The sequence below is a fragment of the Carassius auratus genome, unplaced genomic scaffold, assembly GCF_003368295.1.
Source record: "Carassius auratus strain Wakin unplaced genomic scaffold, ASM336829v1 scaf_tig00217239, whole genome shotgun sequence".
Taxonomy (NCBI): domain Eukaryota; kingdom Metazoa; phylum Chordata; class Actinopteri; order Cypriniformes; family Cyprinidae; genus Carassius; species Carassius auratus.
In genome coordinates this window covers 35,906-58,193 of record NW_020528958.1, presented here as the reverse complement: position 1 = coordinate 58,193, position 22,288 = coordinate 35,906, and positions in this window count along the sequence as shown.

Sequence of the window (22,288 nt, the reverse complement as noted above, 5' to 3'; positions counted from 1 at the left end):
TTTACATTTTTTCCATTTACAAGTATGTATTATGATATTTACCCATCAACAAAACAAAATTCACCAACATCAGAGAAGGATGAATTTAAATCACATTTAAAAAAGAGCACATCTTGCTGAGTTATAGGAGAAAACTGTCTCCATTTTTACTGACAACCAGCTATGTATATCAACCAAAATTTAGAAGAAACCTCACAGTAAAAGAAAAGGTGATCAAGTGTTTCAGGAAAAAGAAGAGCAGAAACCACAAGGTCCACATCGAAATGAACCGTTTTTGTATAAAGTCACTAACTGGATATATCTAAACATAATTTTATAATGAGTCTCCTTGACCTTTGGAGCAACTGGGTAAGCCATATAACGGGTAAAAGCTTTGTCCCCTTACTGGGGTTTCAACATCTCCCAGAAAATAACATTTATAATCACCAGTGATGATACCGTTTAAGTTCTTTATAAATAAGTTTGTTATTACACTTATAGTCTAAGAGGTCAACATTACATATTTTTCAAAGAGGGGAGAGAAACTACTGGTTCTAGATAAAAGATCAAAAAAACTTACTTTGGATTATTCTTAACAATCCAGTAAGGTATAGCATTGCATATCTTATTATAACCTTTTAATGTAATTTTAACTTTGTATTTACTAATGAAATCAACTATAAGATAAGAAAAAGCCATTATCATCTAACAAATCATGAATAAAAAAAATACCCTGGGCTTATACCAATCACTTTTAAACAGAGATTTTCTATTAATAATTACAACCCTATTGTTCCAAAGAGTGGAGTTGTGAGGTGGAAAGTTATGGGTAAACATCATTTTCCAAAATAACAGTACTTGTTTATGAAAATTAGATACCTTCAGAGGAATTTTACAAGGGTCGAGATCACATCTCAACACAAATCAAGGCCGCCAATTTTTTTAAAAATGTGGTTAGGAATATGGTACCATATCGAGTGTGACTTTGTTAAACACTCTTTCAACCATTTTATTCTGAATGTACCAAGAAGAGATTCAAAGTCAATGGCTCTCAAACCTCCATGTTCATACTCTTTTACCATATGAAATTTACGTAGATAATGCGTTTTATTTTTCCAAATAAATTTAAATAAGATTGAATTCACCGATTTAATTACTCTAGGGGCAGTATACAAGGCTTGAGATAAGTAGATAAGTTTGGATATTCCCTCAGTTTTAGTTAAGAGAATTCTACCCAGTATAGATAGGTCTCGAGATAACCAATGATTTAAGGATTTTTTCATACTTTCTAATTTAGAGTTAAAATTTGAATGTTCTCTATTAACAACATTATTTGTAATCATAACCCCTAAATACTTAATCTCCTTTTTTACTGGAATGCCCTCTATAACGTCTAAATTACAATTATGGATTGCCATTAATTCACATTTTTTAAAGTTTAGAGTCAGGCCTGATGCCTTTGAGAAAACAGAAATTTTTTCAATAACTAATGGAAGCACCTCTTTATTTTTAAGAAATAAAAGAGTGTCATCTGCAAATTGACTTATAGTAAAGGTTCTACCAAGAATATCTATGCCTATACTATCTTCAAAGTTTTTAATGAATAAAGACATAAGTTCAACTGCAAGATTAAAAAGTAATGGTGAGACAGGGCATCCCTGACGAATTCCTCGTTTAATTTGGATTTTGGGTGATGAACCAACATTAAGAGAAACACTACTAAAAATATCATTATAAAACATGGAAATTACTTTACAAAACATAGGGCCAAAACCAAAAGTTTCTAAGGATCTAAACAAAAAGGAGTGTTCAAGGGTATCAAATGCCTTGAAGAAATCTAGAAATAGAAGTAAGCTTGTCTGGGGAATTAAAAAATTATAATCAAGCATATCAAGAACTAGTCTAATATGACTGTGAATACTTCTCCCTTTAATAAAAGCAGATTGTGTTTCACTGATAATTTCACCAATACCCTTTTTTAATCTATTTGCAAAAACATGAGAGAGCAGTTTGAAATCATTACATAAAAGAGTTATTGGTCTCCAATTGTCTAAAAATAATTTATCTTTGTTCGACTTTGGAGCTAGAATAATTAAACCGTGCTTCATTGATGGAGATAATTCAGCTTTATCTATACATTCCTTTAGTGCTTCAAAAACTAAAAATCTTATTTCGTGCCAAAAATGTTTATATAGTTCTACTGTGATGCCATCAATACCTGGCGACTTTCCATTAGACATTTGCTTTATAGCAGTGTCTAATTCTGAAATCTCAATGTCAGCCTCCATCATATTTCTAAAATCAGAGTCTATAATAGGAACTCTATCTTTTAAAAAGGAGAAGAAGAGATCACAATCGCTTTCTGAAAATTTAGATTTATATAAATCGTTATAGAAGGAATATATGTAGTCATCAATTTGAGTTTTTCTTGGCTTATACAATTATCAATACTAAGTCTATTAATAATTTTCAAAGCTTGTTTTTGTTTTTCTAGATTAAAGAAATATGAAGAATTTTTTTCCCCTTCCTCAATCCACCTGGCTCTAGATCGTATAAATGCTCCTTTAGCCTTTTCTGTATAAAAATCATCTAACTCTGATTGAAGAGTATAAAGTTCTTTTTCCTCACTCTTACTAAGTATGTCTTTATTACTGAAATAATTTAGTCTTGATAAAATTGTTGTCTGCCTAAATTTTCTAGCATTTGCAATTTGTTTGCCTTCTTTAATCGCTATTTTTTTTACATTAAATTTGACCCATTCCCATTTGCCAATTGAGGTTAATTCAGACATGGTTTTAACATTATTAATCATTAACAAAATAGAATTACAAAAAGATTCACATTTTTAGTAAATTATTATTAAACTTCCAGTGAGTTCTTGTAGACGTTGAGCTGTCATTACTCCTAAGAGATAGTGATATGGCACTGTGATCAGTTAAAACTGAAGGAGAAATATTACACTCAAATGTAGAAGAAAGAAGATTACTAGTTATCAACCAAAAATCCAACCTGGAACGCTGAATGCGCCCTGAAAAGGAACCCCATGTAAATTGTTTCTTATGTGGGTTCTGTACACGCCAAACATCAATTAAATCAAGAAACTGAGATATATTATAAATCAGGGGGTTATAGGAAAATGTGGTGAAAGGAGTGGGGTATCTATCCTGCCATTCATCTGCAACAGCGTTAAAATCCCCTCCAATAATAATTTTATCTGTAAAATATGTGTTCTTCCAGACATCAATTTTTGTAGCCATATTCTGAAAAAACAACTTATTAGCGGCCTTGTTAGTGTAACCATAAACATTTATCAAAATTAAATTACATTCATTTGATTCAAGAACCACCATTATCCAGTGACCCTCATTATCGCTTGAACTTGCAACAATTTTGCTGTCCATCCGTTTAAACAAAAAAGCGACCCCTGCTGAGTGAGAAGTTCCATGAGAGAATAAAGCCTCTCCACCCCATTGTGATTTCCAAAATCTTACATCTACATCAGTTGAATGAGTCTCTTGAAGAAAGAAACAATTTACTTTTACTTGCTCCTTGCAAAAAAGAAAAAGTGCCTTACGTTTAACATTACACCTAATACCTCGAACATTTAGAGAGAACAGAGAAAAAGACATAAACTTGAATTAAGAAGAATAAAAAAAAAAAAAAAAACTAATTATAGATTTTGCAGAAGATCAAATATCGTTCCTCTTACACAGGCATATAATAACACATTTAAGGCCGATAAAACCGAACTCAAAATAAGCCTTAAAGAATGACGTACAAATAATATATTCGATATTAACTTTGAATAGAACTCTAAATGAAATACCTAGATCCATACAATCGCATGATCCTGAATACGACATAGCCTAACTGTGCCTTAGTAGACAATTGAACCTATTCTCCTCACAGATTTAAAGTAACCCAAAAGCTAGCACATCACTTCATTCACCACTAACTAAGCTGTCACTCTCTGACCATTAATCACTGCATATCCGTCGCGAAGGTACGCTTTCAAGTTTTTCTTTCTTGCCTCCTCAACTTTAGGCCATAGACGAGCATGAGCCTCCCGGTCAGAGGGGTTACCAGGATGTCATGTTTGGGGGGGCATTTGGCTTGTTTGGGGGGGCAACATAGAGAACTGAAAATATCGGCACAAAATTAAGCTATATTACACACAATCTTTTTTAATGCATATCTTTTTCTAAGCCAGGAACCCAGAGATAGGCACAGGGCCCCTATTAGACTATAGGGCTGTCACATAAAAGTTAAACCAGGTCAACATATATGACAGATTCATATATATAACAGATCACGGTGTTTGCCTGATAATGAGTGACAGGTGTTTGCTTGTGAGAAGACGTGTTACACAAGTAGGTTACCGAGAAGGACAAGAGAGTTCTTTAAATGAATCTTACATCACGTTTGTATAGACAGGAGGTTAATTAATTTGTTTCTTCTTTTAAGCTGGTCCAGAAGTAGATGCTACTTTTAGGGCTGAAATGCTTCGTGAATTACTCCTAGTAAAACACATTAGCAGTCATTATTTGTAGGAGTTTCTCTTAAATTCGCCAGTTAGGAGCTACTTGTAGCCTCTTATAAGTTTATTTGCCCCGGTTAAAAAAAAATGTTTTTGATATTCTCATTTGAACAGTATGAGAACAGTATTTGAATGATATTCTCTGGTTGTTAGTGGCTTTGGATAAAAGTGTCTGCTAAATGAATAAATGTAAACATGTAGGCCTAGAAATATATTAGGCTACAGGGTGTCAGGAGATTTAGAGAGTTGAAATAAAAGCTATTTTTGTAAAACTATAAGAATTTCAATTATGATATGATAAGCAGAGGCAACATAACTTTTTTAAAATATAGTTTTATTTTTTTATTTATTATTAGTGGTGCTTGCCATAAGCAAATATTATTATTATTTTATGGGGGGTTGGAGTCTGTATGGGTTTGGTCTCCCTCAGGGGTGGGTGATATAATAAAAATCGAACAATTATTATTTATTTTTTTCCAGAAATACCATGATTTTATCATATTTGTCATGTTGGTTTTTCTATTTTGCTAGCTGTTTGAGTATCACAGCCAAACTAATTTCCCTATTATAAAGCCTTTTAAGGTAACAAAATATGAAAGAGTGTGGCCGATATTTAGGCCAAAGTGCATGGATTAAAATCTTTGTTATTAAAAAATGAGAACAAAGATACACATTACAAATACAGATATTATACAAATAAAGTGCTTCATTTTCAGGTACAAGGGGTGTATTTAGCAGGAGCATGAAAAAAATTTAATCAACAAATATAAAAATATAAACTATATACACTGATTCCTATTAAAGCAACTGAATTAAAGTTTTTCAGTCACGAGTATAGAGTATTGATTTTTCTCTGTGTGTTTGTTGTTTCATTAACATATAATTCACCCAAAAATTTAAATAGTGAAGAAAAAAATTCAGAATGAGTTTCCTTCTTCTACTAAATAAACTCTATTTTGAAGAAGGTGGAAAACCAAACAGTTGCTGGTTCACAGTGACATCCTCAGTACCTAATGTTCCCCCTACTATAAAAGTCAATGTGGACCAGCAACTGTTTGGTTATCCTAATTTTTCAAAATATCTTATTTTGCTTTCAGCACAAGAAAGAAGTTAATATAGGTTTTGGACAACATGTGAGTGTATAAACAATGATAGAAATTATGTAGCCTACTGTCCCTTTAAGACCTGCGCGCCTCTAATATTCAGATATGCATCTGTTTCTTTCAGTTGTTTACTTTCATTTTAAACATGAGTCTGTGTGTTTTGACAGTATTAGCACAAAACATAACTTAGTAATCAGGCTCAGTTCGAAGGTCTTTTTCGTTTTCGGGCCGCACTTTGTGCTCAGAAAAAAACACGTCAGAAAAGGACACGAACGAATTAAACGTTTAAATAACCAGTAAGGATTTAGACATATGCAAAAAAATGTGAATGAGTTAACTGTGATGTTAATGTATGTCGCAGTGTATTAATCCCGCTGGGCCAGAACTGCAGCTGATAGAATGTGCGCAGCACACAATGCAATTATATTTCTTCGAAAGCAGATTGTAGAGACATTTTTATCGCCCACAACCAAAACTATTAACATCCTACCCTCGGCAGAAATCGAGAGCAAAATCAGGCTGCTCAGCTGTCAATGCACTTCGATCCAATATGCTGTTTTGGGGTGGCAAATCTCATTTTTTTGCCACACTTCTGGACACGCCACTGCTTTAAAGCTCTGCCAGGTAAACATTTCAATTAGCGTTCTGTTCTCACATGATGGACTTTTTCTGAGCGCGTACCTCCGAAGCGCGCACTGTCAAACAGCGCCAAACTGGATTTTTGTTGGATCAGACCCATCTGCAAGCTATGGAAAAATATGCACAAAACAATCCACTTTTAAGTTTTAATTTATCATCAGAGGGACAGATCATTTCTCAGGGGAGGCAGGGCTTATCCTAGGGGAGGCATTGCCTCCCCCAGCCTCCCCCTAGACACGCCCCTGCTCCCGGTCGTCCTTGCAAAAATCCTCTCTAAAACGAATTTTTTTCTCCATGCAGACCGGTGCATTCTTTGACATTCTCCAAACCATGTCACGTACAAATCTCATGCCAAACTGAATGATGATTTGTCGCGGTCTTGCACCCTTCACTTTTTTGCCAAGGCGATGAACTGTGTCCACAGTATTCTGCAATTGTTCTGGAGAGTGAGGGACAATCTGAGACAAGATATCAATCACGACACTTCTGACATCCTCATCTTCTCTTTCTGGAACTCCATTTAGCCTCAAACACCACCTGCGTTTGTATCGGTCATGCTCCACACATTTCTGTTTCAACACTTCGTTTTCCTTCTGTAAGTGAGTTACCTGTGATTTCAAATTAACCACATCCTCCTTAACACCTTTCAACGCCGTCGTATTGGCATCCAGAGACTCGGAAATTTTGACAATTGCATCAGTGTTCACTTTCAGTTGGAATTCAAAGGCACGAATGTATTCAGAATTTTCATCGAATTTACGACTGAGGCTTTGGATGGCGGCGTACAGAACGCTAGTGGAAATATCATCACTTTCCTTTTCCTGTATACTGCTTTCACTCTTTTGGGTCCAGGACTTTTGAGAGGGGTATGAGGCATAGTCTTCTGTCTAACATCTTTAGCAGACGACACTTCAATCTCCATCGTGTCGATAGGTTCATCTCTTTCTTCACCTGAAGCTATTCCAGCATAGGCATGTTCTCCAGTTTTCGCCGCCATAACGCTTCAGCGAGTGCAGCAAAAAAGACAAGCGAATAGACTCGTATAAACAAAAAAACTCACGAATGTAATAACAGAAAACAGAGTAAATAAATAATCTTAAATAAAGAAAAACTGTAGACTAAGAATAGACGGCCTTTTGCACAATTACATCAGAGCCTGTAAAAAGTTCGACTTATCTCTCCGCCATCTTAACACGCCCCCCCACATTATAAATCTTGATCTGTGGATAAAAAGGCTGTGGATTTGCATAAAATGACTTCATTTTGTGTATTTGTATTTTATGTTTGTTGCTGTTTTTAAAAGACTCGATTGTGCCTGTTAGATCACACACGTTTTAAAAGCCGTAGTAAACTTTTAAAATCACTTTATGAGCTCAGTTTTGAAGCGTTTCATATTATCATAGTTTTGCGCAATGAAAGATTATTAAAAGCTTATTATATTTTTAGCCTGCACAATACATTTAAAATAAGCATAATTTAATTGTATATTATTTCTGTGTAGTGTAGTGTAAGCATTATAAATATATACACTTCTGAATTCTTGATATTCATATATAAATATTAAATTGTGAAATTTATGATTGCCTGATTGAATTTTATAAGAGTACTAATAGTAACTTGTTTTTATTAACATGTTTAGATTGTGTAAAATTACTGTGTAGATTTTTTCAAGAATTAATTTTTGTATTTATTTGCATTACATTTAAATAAAATATGTTGCCATTTTTAATGTGCCCCTTGTGTATATATATATATATATATATATATATATATATGTGTAACCCCTCTCAACCGGGTCCTCTCTGACGCTCCGAGCACTCGCTCCGAGCGGGGCTCGAACCCGGGTCTCCGGCATGGGAGGTGGACGCACTAACAAGGAGGCTAAATTATCTAGAATTCAAATACAGTTAATTTATTTGGATAGTACTTTTCACAATACATATTTCAGAACACCTTTCGCGAATCATTTGAGTCAGTTTGGGGATCACGAATCATTTGAGTCAGTTCGGGAGTTCGTAGTGAGTTCGCGAATCATTTGAGTCAGTTCGGGAGTTCGTAGTGAGTTCGCGAATCATTTGAGTCAGTTCGGGAGTTCAAAGCGGGTTCGCGAATCATTTGAGTCAGTTTGGGGATCGCAAATCATTTGAATCAGTTCGGGATTTCGCAGCGGGATCGCGAATCATTTGAATCAGTTCGGGAGTTCAAAGCGGGTTCGCGAATCATTTGAGTCAGTTTGGGCATCGCGAATCATTTGAGTCAGTTTGGGGTTCGTGAATCATAATTTTTATATGGATAGGCATTTTTAACTAATTTAGTAGCTAGTTATAATTACGTTTTCCAAGCGTGTTTAGGTGTGATATGTGAACTCATATTTTTTGTTTTAATGATGTGCCTTTTAACAGTATCAAGTTTATTCAAAAACTAAACAAATCTTGCCTAAAAAGTGCACGCATCTAGGCTAATGTAAAGTTACATGATGAAGTCATACTACTGCGTGTGTGAATTTTGAGTGCGTTCTTTCACTGCATTATTCAGTGTATTGCAAAATGCATTTATGAATGCATGTGAATGATCACAAAATTCAAGATATGGGGGTTAGAAAATGTATATATTTATATCATTTTATGTAGTTAATCAATATCACACGAAGAGTGCCATTTCAGTTTACCTCCAAAAATCAGCAAGATTAAAATGTGATATTAAGTTACTACAAACAATAATTAAATTACAAATACAAAATGTTGCAGAATAATGTAATATATGAATGAATAATAGCCTAAAGAACCTTTGTGCCAAAAGTGTTCTTTCTTGACATTATAGAACTTTTTTAGCATTAAAGGTTCTTTGGAGTTGAGTAAAGAACCCTATCAGAACCCCAAAGAACCCTTTTTTTCCAAGAGTGTACATTTGTTAATAAAGTAAATAAAACGAAAACATGAATGTTTTAATGCTACTGAATAAAAATAAACGATCCACTTGAAAGTCTGCTCATCATGACAGGACCTGGATCAGTGAGCTGCGTCTCGGGCCGATGACGCCACTTCCAGGGAGTCGTGTTGTACACGTCCCCGTCCCTTGACTCCGCCCCCACATCAAAACAGTGCAACAAAGAGAAACGTGCAGAAAAGTGAAGTGCAAAGGAAAATTGGTATCGCAAGCTCAAACTAGACTGACACGCAAAATAAAAGCAGCATTGCAAATAAATTAATAGGAATTAATGACCATGGAAAATATTTATTGGCAAAATCATTGCTTTTGTGCTGTTTCAATTATGTTTTGCAATTCTTAATTTTTGTTTGCAAAAAGCAAATTTATTTTCCTCAATACTTTAATTTTAGTTTGCAAAACTTTATTTTCTTTTGCAAAACGTAAATTTTTTGTGTATATATACGGCGTTAAATTGGCTTGTACTGATGTTCGAAACTGGCTAGTTCTGTTCACTAAGCACACAGAGCACGCACAGGGCACAATGCGCACTTCCGAGACTCTGAATTACTGTCCTCCTCGGGGCAAAATGCTTGAATTGTAACAATCTGAGCTCTGAACGGCGTTAAGAGCATTTTAGGCGAATAGCCGCATTTGGGTAAAAGTCTGACCATACAATCTACCGGTCCAAACTGCATACACGTGCTATCCACTGACAGGGCATGCAAGTCTCCCACTCGTTTCCCGCAAGCTAGCATGAGCAGTAGCGCCGTCTTAAATTAGAGCACTTTAAGGTCACTAAACTCGGCTGGTTCAAAAGGGGGGTCGGACAGCGCACTAAGCACTAACGACAGGTCCCAGACTGGCATCTGATGAAGGCGAGGTGGATTAAGCCGCCTAGCTCCCCGAAGAAAGCTCGTTATCAGGGTGTGCCTCCCCACTGAATGGCCGTCTAGCAAGACGCGAAAAATGGCGATATCGGCCACGTAGACTTTCACTGTAGATGGAGAACTGCCAGCATCCAGACATTCCTGTAGGAAGGTCAGAATAATGGCGATATCGCAATTCCTGGGGTCCTCATTTTTGTCAACACACCAGTTAGCAAATACTTTCCACTTTGTAGTGTATAAACGCCTCATCGAAGGGGCTCTAGCCTCTGCTATTGTCTGCAGCACTCGCTGATATACTCCTCGCCACACTCTCCATGCCCTGTAACCAGTGTTGAAGCGGTCTCATGTGCAACAAACCCAGTCTGCAGATGGAGGCTGCAGCCGCCATCTGACCGAGCAATCTCTGAAACGTTCTTAAGGGGATTGCCCTGCCTTGAACGAAGAGGGCTAGTGTATTGTGAATTGACTGGATTCTCGGCTCTGACAGCTTCGCAATCATAGTGCGCGAGTCTAGTATCATACCCAGGAATGTGATATATTGGCGTGGCTGCAGTGTACTCTTCTGAATGTTCACAGACAGCCCCAAACCTGTCAGGTGGGCGAGGAGTCTGTGTTTGTGTTTCTCGTGAGCGCTTCTCGACCGCGCGATGACTAGCCAGTCATCGAGATAGTTCAGTATGCGCATTCCACTGAGCTTCAGGGGAGAGAGCGCTGTATTCATGCACACTGTAAATACGCGGGGAGCCAAAACAAGCCCAAACGACAGCACTTTGAACTGGTTTGCCACACCCTCGAATGCAAAACGCAGGAGTCTGTGATGTGGGGCTATATGGATGTGGAAGTATGCATCCTCCAATGAAGTAATCGTCGGGCTGAATGTGCGCGAGGATCTGCTTCACAGTAATCATCTTGAACGTGCTTTTAGCAGCGGGCCGCTCTGTTCTTATACTTCTGTCATAATTACACTGCCGAAGCGGGGTTGTCTGCGAGCGAACTGGAGCGTTTAGCCGCATTTTATCGTGTTGATAACCCAATAAGATGCCGCCGGGAGTGTCGTCCACGCGCTCAGATGACTCAATACAGGGGGCATTAATGTATGCTGCGGCGGGGGCTACGCGCCAGCCACCGGGGAAGCATTGACCGCTATATGAATGGCAGGTGACTCGTCTGTGGCTTCTTGCATGGGAACATACATCGTCACCTCCTCGGGTTTCCCCAAGCTTCCGCTCTGAGAAGCGTCTCTTGGGGGAGAGGCTTCGCTTATGTAGCGGGCATCGCGGGTAATAGTAGAGGGAGGAAGAAAGCTCTTTTGCTGAAGCATGTAATGCATGTTTATTGAAACAGAACTCAGCGGTTTCATTGACACAACATTTAAACTGTTGACGAACTCTGGGCGGGAACACGCCCTCCCCGCTGCGGGTCCGACGAACACGTCCAGCACTCTTCCCTCTGGCATGAGCATCATGAACGCTGTTCCTTCTTGCCCGCCGGGCGCCGTTGGTTGCTAGAGGCCGGTTTCTTATCGAAACAGGGCTTCTTGGGCTGCCTCTGGCGGAACGGTGGCTCTGGCTCATGACGCTCTAGCGCGCTCGGGAACGTGTGCCTCGGACCATATCTGGCGGGGCTGGATTCAGACGGGGGCTCGGACCACGCTCCCGGGTCGGAGGCATTTGTAGACATGGCATCGTCCTCGTCATATCCAAACAAGAACATTTCCCTCGCTTCTAGTGGAGGGCGGGAACTGGCCTCAGAGTATGAGAGGGGGATCTTTCACGTGATGATGGCGTGGGCCGATGCCAATACCTAGACAGAATCCGTCGATGGAGCTCTCTGCAGTCTCTCGGTTCGTGGCTCCACGTCACCTATATTGATGGCTGTCAGTCAATCAGGTGAGGGCGGGGGCGCCACTGGCTATTTGCAGAGTTATTCAGTCAGACTTCATAATTTCGAGGAAATAGATTTCCGCCATATGTAATGTCGAGAGACCGAATCGATAAGGGAACTACATCGGCGATGACTGACAGCGAATGAGAGAGCAAGATACAGAGCAGCGGGAGTTCGGCGAGGAGTTATAAACCACAATATCAGAAAGCATGGCTTCATTTCAGAAAAAGGCTTTCTTCTCTGTCTATTTGGACCCATGAAATGGAAGATAAATTAGTACAAATTTAGCAGGACGTTTCATCTGAGCTATCCCAGTCTCACGTGAAAACTCCGATCTTGCACGTGTGATATCGCGTTGTTTCCTTGTCACCATCTCACAGGTGTTTGGTTGTGAAACATAGTTTGCGTGCCAGACAGAGTTGTCTTCGATTCTTCCAATTGAATTAAAATATTCATTTATATCTCTCTTGAAGACAAAAATGAAAGGAAGTTTCTTTGAAAAGATATACTTAAGAATGTAAAAGTTGACAAGAAATAATAATGTCTTCATTTTATACTTGAGAAGGGTCTAATTTCAGGTCACTAAAAACACAATTTGGCTTGTTTCAAACACATTTAGCAATTTTATAAAGTGACATCATATTGGAGAGGAAACAGCAGTACAAAACTTTAGTAAGCATAGTTGACTTTCTGAATTGTGCGATTTGATATTTCAAGTTTTCTATAAGTTAACACTGTAGCTACGCTGTAAACTCATGTAAACGTATATGTAAACTGACTCACAATCAGTCAATGAGGAAAGGCTAATCATTATTTCCACCCAGTTCGTTTATTATTATTATTATATTTTTATGACATTTGCATGCCAAAGCAAACAAAATCAGCGCATTGTCGTTACATATTGGTTCGAGTTGCTTTAGTTTTTCTGTGGCGTCACACACAGATTGACGCAGTACATCAGTTTACCACTAGAGGGCAGAACATGATGAGTGTTGTGTCTACAAGTGAGCCTCATTTCTTTTTCTACTCTGGAAACATTTTCCAAATCAATACATTACTAAATAAGAAAGAATGCATGTATAGGCTATAAGTCATCACAGTGTTTATAAGTCATAATATAAGTTATTAGAGTTCTTAATACCTCTGTATTGACATGATTGCTATTTGTTAAATATAGTTACACAACGTTTTAATTGCATATTACCAATTAATTTGAAACATTATTCTTCCTCCTTGTAGTTGATAAAATACATATACACCTACAGTTTGTCTTCCATAAGCATAAGCATCAGTGTTAACCAAACAACTGGTGTTTTATTGATTTTAATAGATGTATTTATGTTCTCAAATGTGTAGTTTATATTATTTTAAACCCAACCAACTTCCCATCGGAAAATGTTATGCTAGGTATTTTATCATCTAATGCAGTGCCATTCAGATATTGATGTAAGTGTCTAAATAATTTCTGTATTCATTACTTTACACATAACTCTTCTGCCTATACTTGCACTCACACTTCAGTTATGCAGTGTGTATATTCCCATCTCATTTGCATGCTGATCTGACCCCATGTTAATACCTGGGCCCACTCTTTTTCTGTTGTGTTTGTTTTATTCTCTACAAGACCTTCCCTGTTCTCGTCCAGACAACACGTTTATTTTCTTTAGGAACAAAAGTTTTGCCTCTGGATCCTGTGGTGCTCCCAAGCGAACACTTTTGGGGTTCACAGCGTGGTGACCTCTGAGGAGATGAAGTAATATCCTGAACTCTTCAGCATCAAAGAGATCTGCAGGGGGCGGAGCTGAGACAGAACGCATCACAATGCTTGTCCACCTACACTCCCCTGCTCCTGTTCCTCACTTTCCTCAAGTATGCGAATATGAATGACTTCTGTCCTCTCTCTGTGACCTCTCTATCACATCACTGCTGGTGCTCTAATACTTTTAGCTGATGAGTGCAGATTATACATGACTTGTGTTTGTTGAAAGGGAAAGTTCACCTAAAAATGGAAATTTGTCTGCAGATTATCCGAGATGTTCAACATTATCCAAGCATTGCTTCATTTGCTCACCAACAGATAATCCCATCCCAGTAATCCACAAGTTACCCAAACCACTCCAGTTCATAAAGGAATGTCTTGTGAGGCAAAAAGATGCATGATTAGAAGAAAGAAATCCATCATTATGGCATTTTAAATTCAAAGCATTGCTTCTGGCCAAAATATCAGTCCATAATCCATAATAACGCCCCTCCAGTGAAGAAATCCATCTCCTCTTGTCCTCTCATATCAAAATCCACCAACATATTTGTTTAGAACTGTTTTGGACTGTTCTGGAGTTTGATCTGTGTATTTTTCTCTTCTGATTCAGACGTGGCAACGAAGACCCATTTTAGCCAAAGCATTCATTTGAAGAACTTAAAATGGATTTGTTCCTTACAAACATGCAGCTTTTCAATCACAAGTCATTATCCAAATAATGTAATGTTTTGATCAGTTTTTTGTACTCTCATTTTGACGGCTCCCATTCACTGCAGAGGATCCACTGATGAGCAAGTAATGGAATGCTACATTTCTCCAATTCTGATGAAGAAACAAACTCTACATCTGGGCAGGTCTGAGGATGAGTAAATTGTCAGTAAAAAGGTGAACTATTCCTTCATTTCAGCTTTGCATCTCACAGGAATAAATTACATTTTAAAATATATGGTATATTCAAATACTCAACAGCTAATCTAAAACGTGTGTATTGTTTTCTTTTTTATGTGCTTGTGCCTATCACCAAGTAAATGTGAACTGTAACTGTTATAATCAAGGACATGTGTGACCTTCAAAAGCATTTACCAACCAGTCAAAGATGATTTAAACCATCATGTGCCAGTTCTTTATAGAGGCACACTCCAAACAGACCCCAAGTTAGTTAAACATTAAAAGTCCTTCAACCTACACATCATTTTCTAGTTAACATCTCACCCTGGCATCACTACAGTACTCATATACACACACTCACACTCACACACACTCACATACACTTACAGCTGTCAGGTTCGAATGAGACGTAGAGATCTATGACTGTAGCACACGCCAAGACAACACGTGCAAGAGCACAATGTATAGAAAAAAAAACACAACAGATTGGACCGAAACACACACACACTCCCCCTCAGTGAGCCTATGACAGTGATAAACGTGCAGTGTGTGTGAAAGGGACAACTAACAGACAGCAGCTCATTTCCACAGTGTGTGTGTGTGTGTGAGCGGACACAGGAGGAGCTGTCCAATTAGAGGCTGGACACCACGTGGTCCGCCAGGGAGGGGCTGGGGCACAGGTTTTGTTTTCTTGAAAAAGTGCCATAAAACAACTCTCCTTAATTGGCGCCCTTTAAAATTAGCATTTGCAAGAGCATTAGATTTCCTCTGGCTTTGTGTGAGTTGTTGACCTTATTCGCTTTCTGTTATTTCTTTGGTTTTATTGCAAAACAGACAGAAACAGAGAGGAAACTGGTATCTCTTGACTTTCTCTCCTCTGTGAACTTCAGTCGCGCTTCATTCTGATGTCTTTGATCAGATGTGGCTACTGTTTTGTGAACCGCGTGACCTACGGAGACATTCAGGAGTTCATCATTAGCACTTTAACCGGCATAATCGGGTCTTATTTTAGACTTTATTTTACCCTGTCGTAAGATTTCAACTGAAAAGAAACGGGGGCAAAGTCTTACAATGGCTTTTACAGTAATGATAAGCTATAATGACAGACATCATTGATCCATGTGTAAGCAAGTAAATGTATGTAATGTAATTTGATGTTTCTAGCTAGGAAAGGAAAGGTCAGCTTACAAACTACTTGGAATGAAAGAAATTAGATTATCCTTTAAGTATGAAGATTATCATTCATTTTATTTTCATTCATTCATTTTTTGATAAGGGTATTGTTCAAGTGACTGTCAATAACTCTCACATTAATGAATCTGATGTCAGAAAGTGACAAATTTGTAGAATTTAGTGGTGAATACAGATGTATCATTAAAAAACTGGCATTTTATACAATGAAGTGTAGATTTAGCCATGATGTATCTGGAAGTTTAACTTCACATTTATTGATCTCTACAGCTTATAGGCATAAAAGCTCATTTGACTAATATACAATTCATATAATAAAATATAATTCCTTGTTTTTTGTTCTTTTGTGCTTTGGGTGAATAACAAGCCAGGCATGTTCTTGACAGACTTCACCCCAATTCGATCTTTTACACCATCTACATCTGTGGTCATCAGTTGCCTTTTAACTGGTTACCTTTGCTTGTGCTCCTCCAGCATGACATCCCCCTCCTCACACACACACAGGTCCCATCTGTGAGGAGTCTTGTGCCATGTGTCCGTCCTGTGGTTGCTGTGGGCTACAGCGGCCCATGTGTGCAGTGTCTTTGTCTGTGGACAGTGACAGGCCTGCTTTCAGTCACTCGTCGTTGACCCAGAGGTCACGGCGCACAAAGAGGCCTGAGTTGGTGGCCACTGTACCGAAGTCTCATTTGAGGATGATTTACGATGGAGAGAAGTGTGTTTGAGCTCTTTTCTGGGGGGATCAGATTCATTAGTGCCACATAATCGAGCGTATTGGCTTATATGACTTTAATGAAGTTACACTGGGCTTTTGTTCAGACTGAATGAACTGAAACGTAAAACTCACAATTTACGGTTTTCACTCCAGATGTTTTACTCTAGAAAGTTCAGGTTTGTGTTTCAGAACTAAAGTGAACTCATCAGGTTTAAGGGTTTCTTCGAGCACATTAAAAATTATCAATGATGATGACGAGATGGAAAGATATATGCACTATAGCAGTAACAAGTTTGGACACTATGAAAAGCTCCAGCTTACATTCTTTGAATCATTTGAAAACTAACTTTTTATGTATGTATATATTTATATGTATATTTTATGTGCAAAAATACATTTTAAAAATACAATTATGGTAATTATATCAACATTATTTTAGCTACATTTATTGTTTTATTATTACTTATTGAATATAATATTATTAATGAAAATAAATAAATACATTTATTTTCTTAGTTTTTCCCCCCCCATTTCTCATTTGGGTGTTACGCATTCTTTTTGAGAGGTGATAATGTGGTGCGCCTTTCTTTCTCTCTCTCCTTCTGTCGAGTGTGTGTGTGTGTGTCTGTTTGTTTGTGTTGGAGGTTAACACAGTCTGTATTCATTGTAAGCATGGCCATCTGTGTGTTTCCAGCACTGCTGTGCATGTGTGTGTGTGTGTGTGTGTGTGTATTGATCTCTTCATTTGGATTCAGAGCCACTTCATGATGTTTAAACACAGATCAGCTGAGAAGAATTTGTTACAGATGTTTTGTTAAGCCGCCTCTGGTGTGTGTGCATGTGTGTGTGAACTGTGAACATTGGGAAATGTGTACTTTTGGACATTTGGTGTGAGAATGATAATGATATGCGTTTTTACAAATCAGAAATTACCCTTCAAATTTTGGAAAGAAAGCTCTTAGGGCTGTATTTATTTGATCAGAAATACAGTAAAAATGTTGAAATATTACTGAAATTCAAAATAAGCATTTTCTATTTCAAAGTATTTTAGATTGTAATTTATTCCTTTGATTAAAGACAATTTTTTTTTGTATCAGCATCATTGTTCCAGTCTTCAGTGTCACATGATCCTTCGGAAATCATTCTTATATGATCTGCTGCTGAAAAGATAATGTTTCTTATTATTAATGTTGAAAACAGTTGTCCTGCTTCATGTTTTTGTGAAAACAGTAAGAAAGTTTTTTTTCAGGATTCTTTAGAAAGTTTGAAAGAACAGCATTTATTTGTAATATAAATGTCTTTACTGTCACTTTTGATCAGTTTAATGAATCCTTGCTGAATTAAAGTATACATTTCTTTCAAAATTACAAATTAAGAACTAGAAAAAAAAAAGTTTGGTTTATGTGTCAATAATATGGTAAGAGTACAGATGTTTTAAATTTGAATAGCAGCTCAGATCATTTGGTCGCTGAAGAATTACTTGTGTTTAAAAAACTATTTGTGTTCAAACTGTTAAACTCTTATTTTTGATCGCAGACTTTCATCACTTCCCTGAGCACAGTCTGAGACATTAAGATCTCTGTGATGTGAGACTAATGCCATTCTTTTCTCAGGAGAACCTTTTGGAGATTTCGACAAAAGTCGTCTTTTTTTTTTTGTCATAGCTTTTTAAGATTAACAATGGAGACATGAAACAGAATCTCATTTGTGCTTCTTCTTTTCTTCCAGGTTTGCAGCAGTGCTTCTTTGCACTTCTTGAGGATAAAAGCAGCACGATATCAGAAAGCGATCAAAGAGCAGGTCAACTGTCCCTCGTTTACCCCCTCTCTTGTCTTCTGCCTCTGGCAAATCATTCCCTCTCCTCTTCTCTTCTTTTCTCTTCTTTTCTCTCTTTCACTGTTCTAGTTGGGCTGTAATTTATGATGTTGCAGCAGCACAAATGAGATGCAGCTTTTATAACAGACGCCTGCTGACACACTTTAGCTCCCCTCTCTCTGTTAGGGAAAGTTATTGGGCTTGTTAGTAACGGCCATAAAAAGCTCAGGGCCGTTCACACTGTGCTTGTCATGATGTAGTTTAGTTAATGTCATTGTTTCAAGAGGGTGAAGTTAATAAATCACTAACTCCTCAATGCGCTGCACAACCACCCACACACCCTCACACACTTTCTCTCTCTTTCTAACTCATACCTTCTTTTCTGTAAGACTTTTATAAAATTACTTTATATTACATCATACAGTTTTCACTTTATATATTCCTAAATGGTTGTTCATATGCAAGCAGATGGGAATAGGTTAAAGAAAACAAATAAATATAAATATTATAATATATCATTAAAAAAGCAAAATAAATAAAATGTTATAATTTCAAAAATTCTATTCAAATATTGTTAAAATCACTTTAAATATCTATCTATCTATCTATCTATCTATCTATCTATCTATCTATCTATCTATCTATCTATCTATCTATCTATTTTTCTATCTATCTATCATTCTGTTGTTCTATCGGTCTATATATTTATTTAGAAAGATTAAATCTGTGGTGTTAAATTACAGTTTTTAATTACATAGCTATTATCACTTTAAATATTTTTAGAAAGAGCTTTTGTAGAGATTTTACAAATGAGTTAAAACTTTGAAATGACCATTTTTAAATTAATAATCCATAATTCTGAAAACTTCTTGTCACATTATTATGACGTCTTTAAAAGTTCTCATTTAAGGTATGGATTGGTGATTTTAAATGATAAACATTTCTAAATATGCAATTTAATTCTTGTGTATGCTTTTCTAAATGCAGATGTTTTTGTTGTTTCTTTTCACAATAACTGCACAACTCCATCTAAAAACTATTTGCAAATAAGCAATGTATTTATAACTTGTTTTAAACGGCATATTATTAATTTAAAACAATCTTTAAGGTGTAAAATGTATAGAATAATCAGCAAAAATCTTCATTAAACTGAATTCAGGTTTTAGCTTTCCTCACATGCTCACATAATGGTAATTTAGAATAGTTTCTTATAACTGTAACTCTACTGGTGATTAGACGTGACTGAATGTTCAGTGAATGTCTTGAAGCACCATCGAGGCTGGGTATCTCTGTCTCAGCAGCTTAAGATCTCTGAAATAAATGTGTGTGTGTGTGTGTGTGTGTGTGTTTGAGCTCAGTTCACTCTCATCTCTAATCCTCACTGATCAGTTGAGACTACACACATAAGACTGTGATAATACTCTTATTTTCTGCTCACCTGAACACTGAAAATTCACACACACCGTCTCTCTCTCACACACAGTGGTCTTTAACAGCAGCTTAGGAAAGTCAAACACTTTAATTCCAAGTTAAAGACACAGATTAAGCATAAAAGAGGCAGAGGAGTGAAGAGATACTCTTTCATCCATTCATGAGCTTGCATTCGGCCTCTTTCTCTCCTGTATCTTCTTGCTGTGTGGTCTGTGGATAAAGTAATCATATGAATGAGAATGAAGCTCTTAAACACCCTCATGTATTCATGAGCTCACACACACACACACACACACAGATGGACATTTGAACACATCATCCATTGATGAATACTTTGAGATGAATGGTAGAGATGTGTTTCATGCATATTCTCATGAAAATATTTAATTGGCAACATACGACTCATGCTAATCTTAAAAGTAGTCCATATTTCTGTTTTATTGCATGTCAAAGACCATAATAAGATTCTCAGTCAACAATTTAAAAGTTTACTTGCATAATATAATTTAGTGCACCCACAATAGAGGACAGTTGCATGGTGTTTTATATTTGACAGGACATTGTCTCTATTAATAATATTCATTGTTAATTGGAAAAGAGCTGTGTAAATAAAAATTTCTCCTTTTGTGTTCCACTGGTTTGGAGCAACATGAGTATGGGTACATACTGTAAAGATTTAATTGTTCCATTTTATGTTAAACAAAGTGTAGGATACAAATGTAGCTTTCAGTTTTTACCAGTATACAATATGGGGAAAAACATATTGAATGATTATTGAATTTTATTATTGATTACTGAAATTCAAAATTTCTTTTTTCTTTTGTAATACATTTCAAAATGTTATTTATTCCCTGTTTATTACTCCAGACACATGATCCTTCAGAAATCATTCATATGATTATTTGATGCTCAATAAACACATTTATTAGTAGTATCAAAGTTGAAAACAGTTGTCATATATTCCCATATCTTTTGTGGAAACTGTAATACACTTCTTGTCCTTACTGTGTAAAAGTATTAATTTATAAAAGAAATTGCACTGACCCCAAACTCGTCAACGGTAAAGAGTACTTAATATTTCAACTCCATAGTTACTTAATGCTTAATTAATCCACGCATAACTGCTGTTGGATATCTGAGAGGGTTTTTCATGGTCTGCTCTCATTAGTGATGAACACTGTTAGTCCAGTCAGAGATCTGCGGTTCTTCTGGCTCTGAGCCTATAACATGCCAAAACCCCATATGTTCTTCACTCATGACAACACAACACAACACACACTTCAGCCCAGAGAGAGGCACCTGCTGTGACCGTGGCTTGAGGAGCTCTCATTTATTGGTTTTCTAGCCTCTTTTTGTTTGGAAATTCTGTCACTATTTATTCATTTTCAAACCAGCAGTTATCGAAGATTTAGAATTGAGAAGAATCTATAGAATAATGACCACATCTGTAAAGCTCCAGTGGCCTGGAGTTTATTAAACGTTTGCTTTTGAAATAAGTCTCCTCAATGCTGCATTTATTTAAGAAGTACAGTAAAAACAGTAATATTGTGAAATATTATTACCATTTAAAATAATTGTTTTCTGTTTGTATATATTAGAAAATCAAATTTATTCCTGTGATGCACAGCTGAATTTTCAATAGCAACACTCCAATCTTTAGTGTCACATGATCCTTCTATTATGCTGATTTGCTGCTCGAGGAACATTTTTACTATTAATAAGTATTTTTGTGGAAACCATGATGCGTTCTTTGATTAATTATTATTATTATTTTCTTTTGAACTCTGGTTCAGTTTAGTTCTAGTGTTTATTTATTTCTAGTTAATAATTGTAAATATTAACTTTTTTCAGCTTAATTTCAATTAACAACATATTTCAATAGTTTTAGTTTTAGTTAAAAATAAAAAATAAAAACTTGGTCTGCACAACATCATATTGGGCTCTTTAGCAGCTCATGGATCATAATGTGAGTAAGCTAGTTTTGTGTAGGTACGCTGTGTGTGTGTTTGTTTTGAAGAGTGTAATGGAGATGTTAATGACTCCTGTAAAAGCAGTTATAGTAAGAGCAGTATAGTAATGTGTTATAGTAATAACTCTCTCTTTCTTCACTGCTCCTCCTCTGTCCTCCTCAGGGGTTTTTCACAAGCACTTCACACTCTATATTATCTAATCGAATTCAGCCTCCCAGTGTCTTTAGAGCCGAGTTAAAGTCTCTACTGTAGTCTGTCCTTAAAAGATCCTGTTCAAATCTACAAACCTCACGGAGAAAGAGAGGGAGATAGATATATAAGCAAAAGAACAGGACCAGGTCACCTCAATATCTAACCAATACACAGTTTGTATAGATTAGAAAGTTTTATTTATTTATTTGTTAAATCTCAGATCTTCACATTTAATTAAGGGCTTTAATTTTATTCATAAACATATATTGGTAATTTGTTATTCTCAGTGGTGATCCTCATTAATTATAAAAATAAATAAATACATAAATGAATAAATAAATAAATAAATACAGCATTCTATTACATTTAC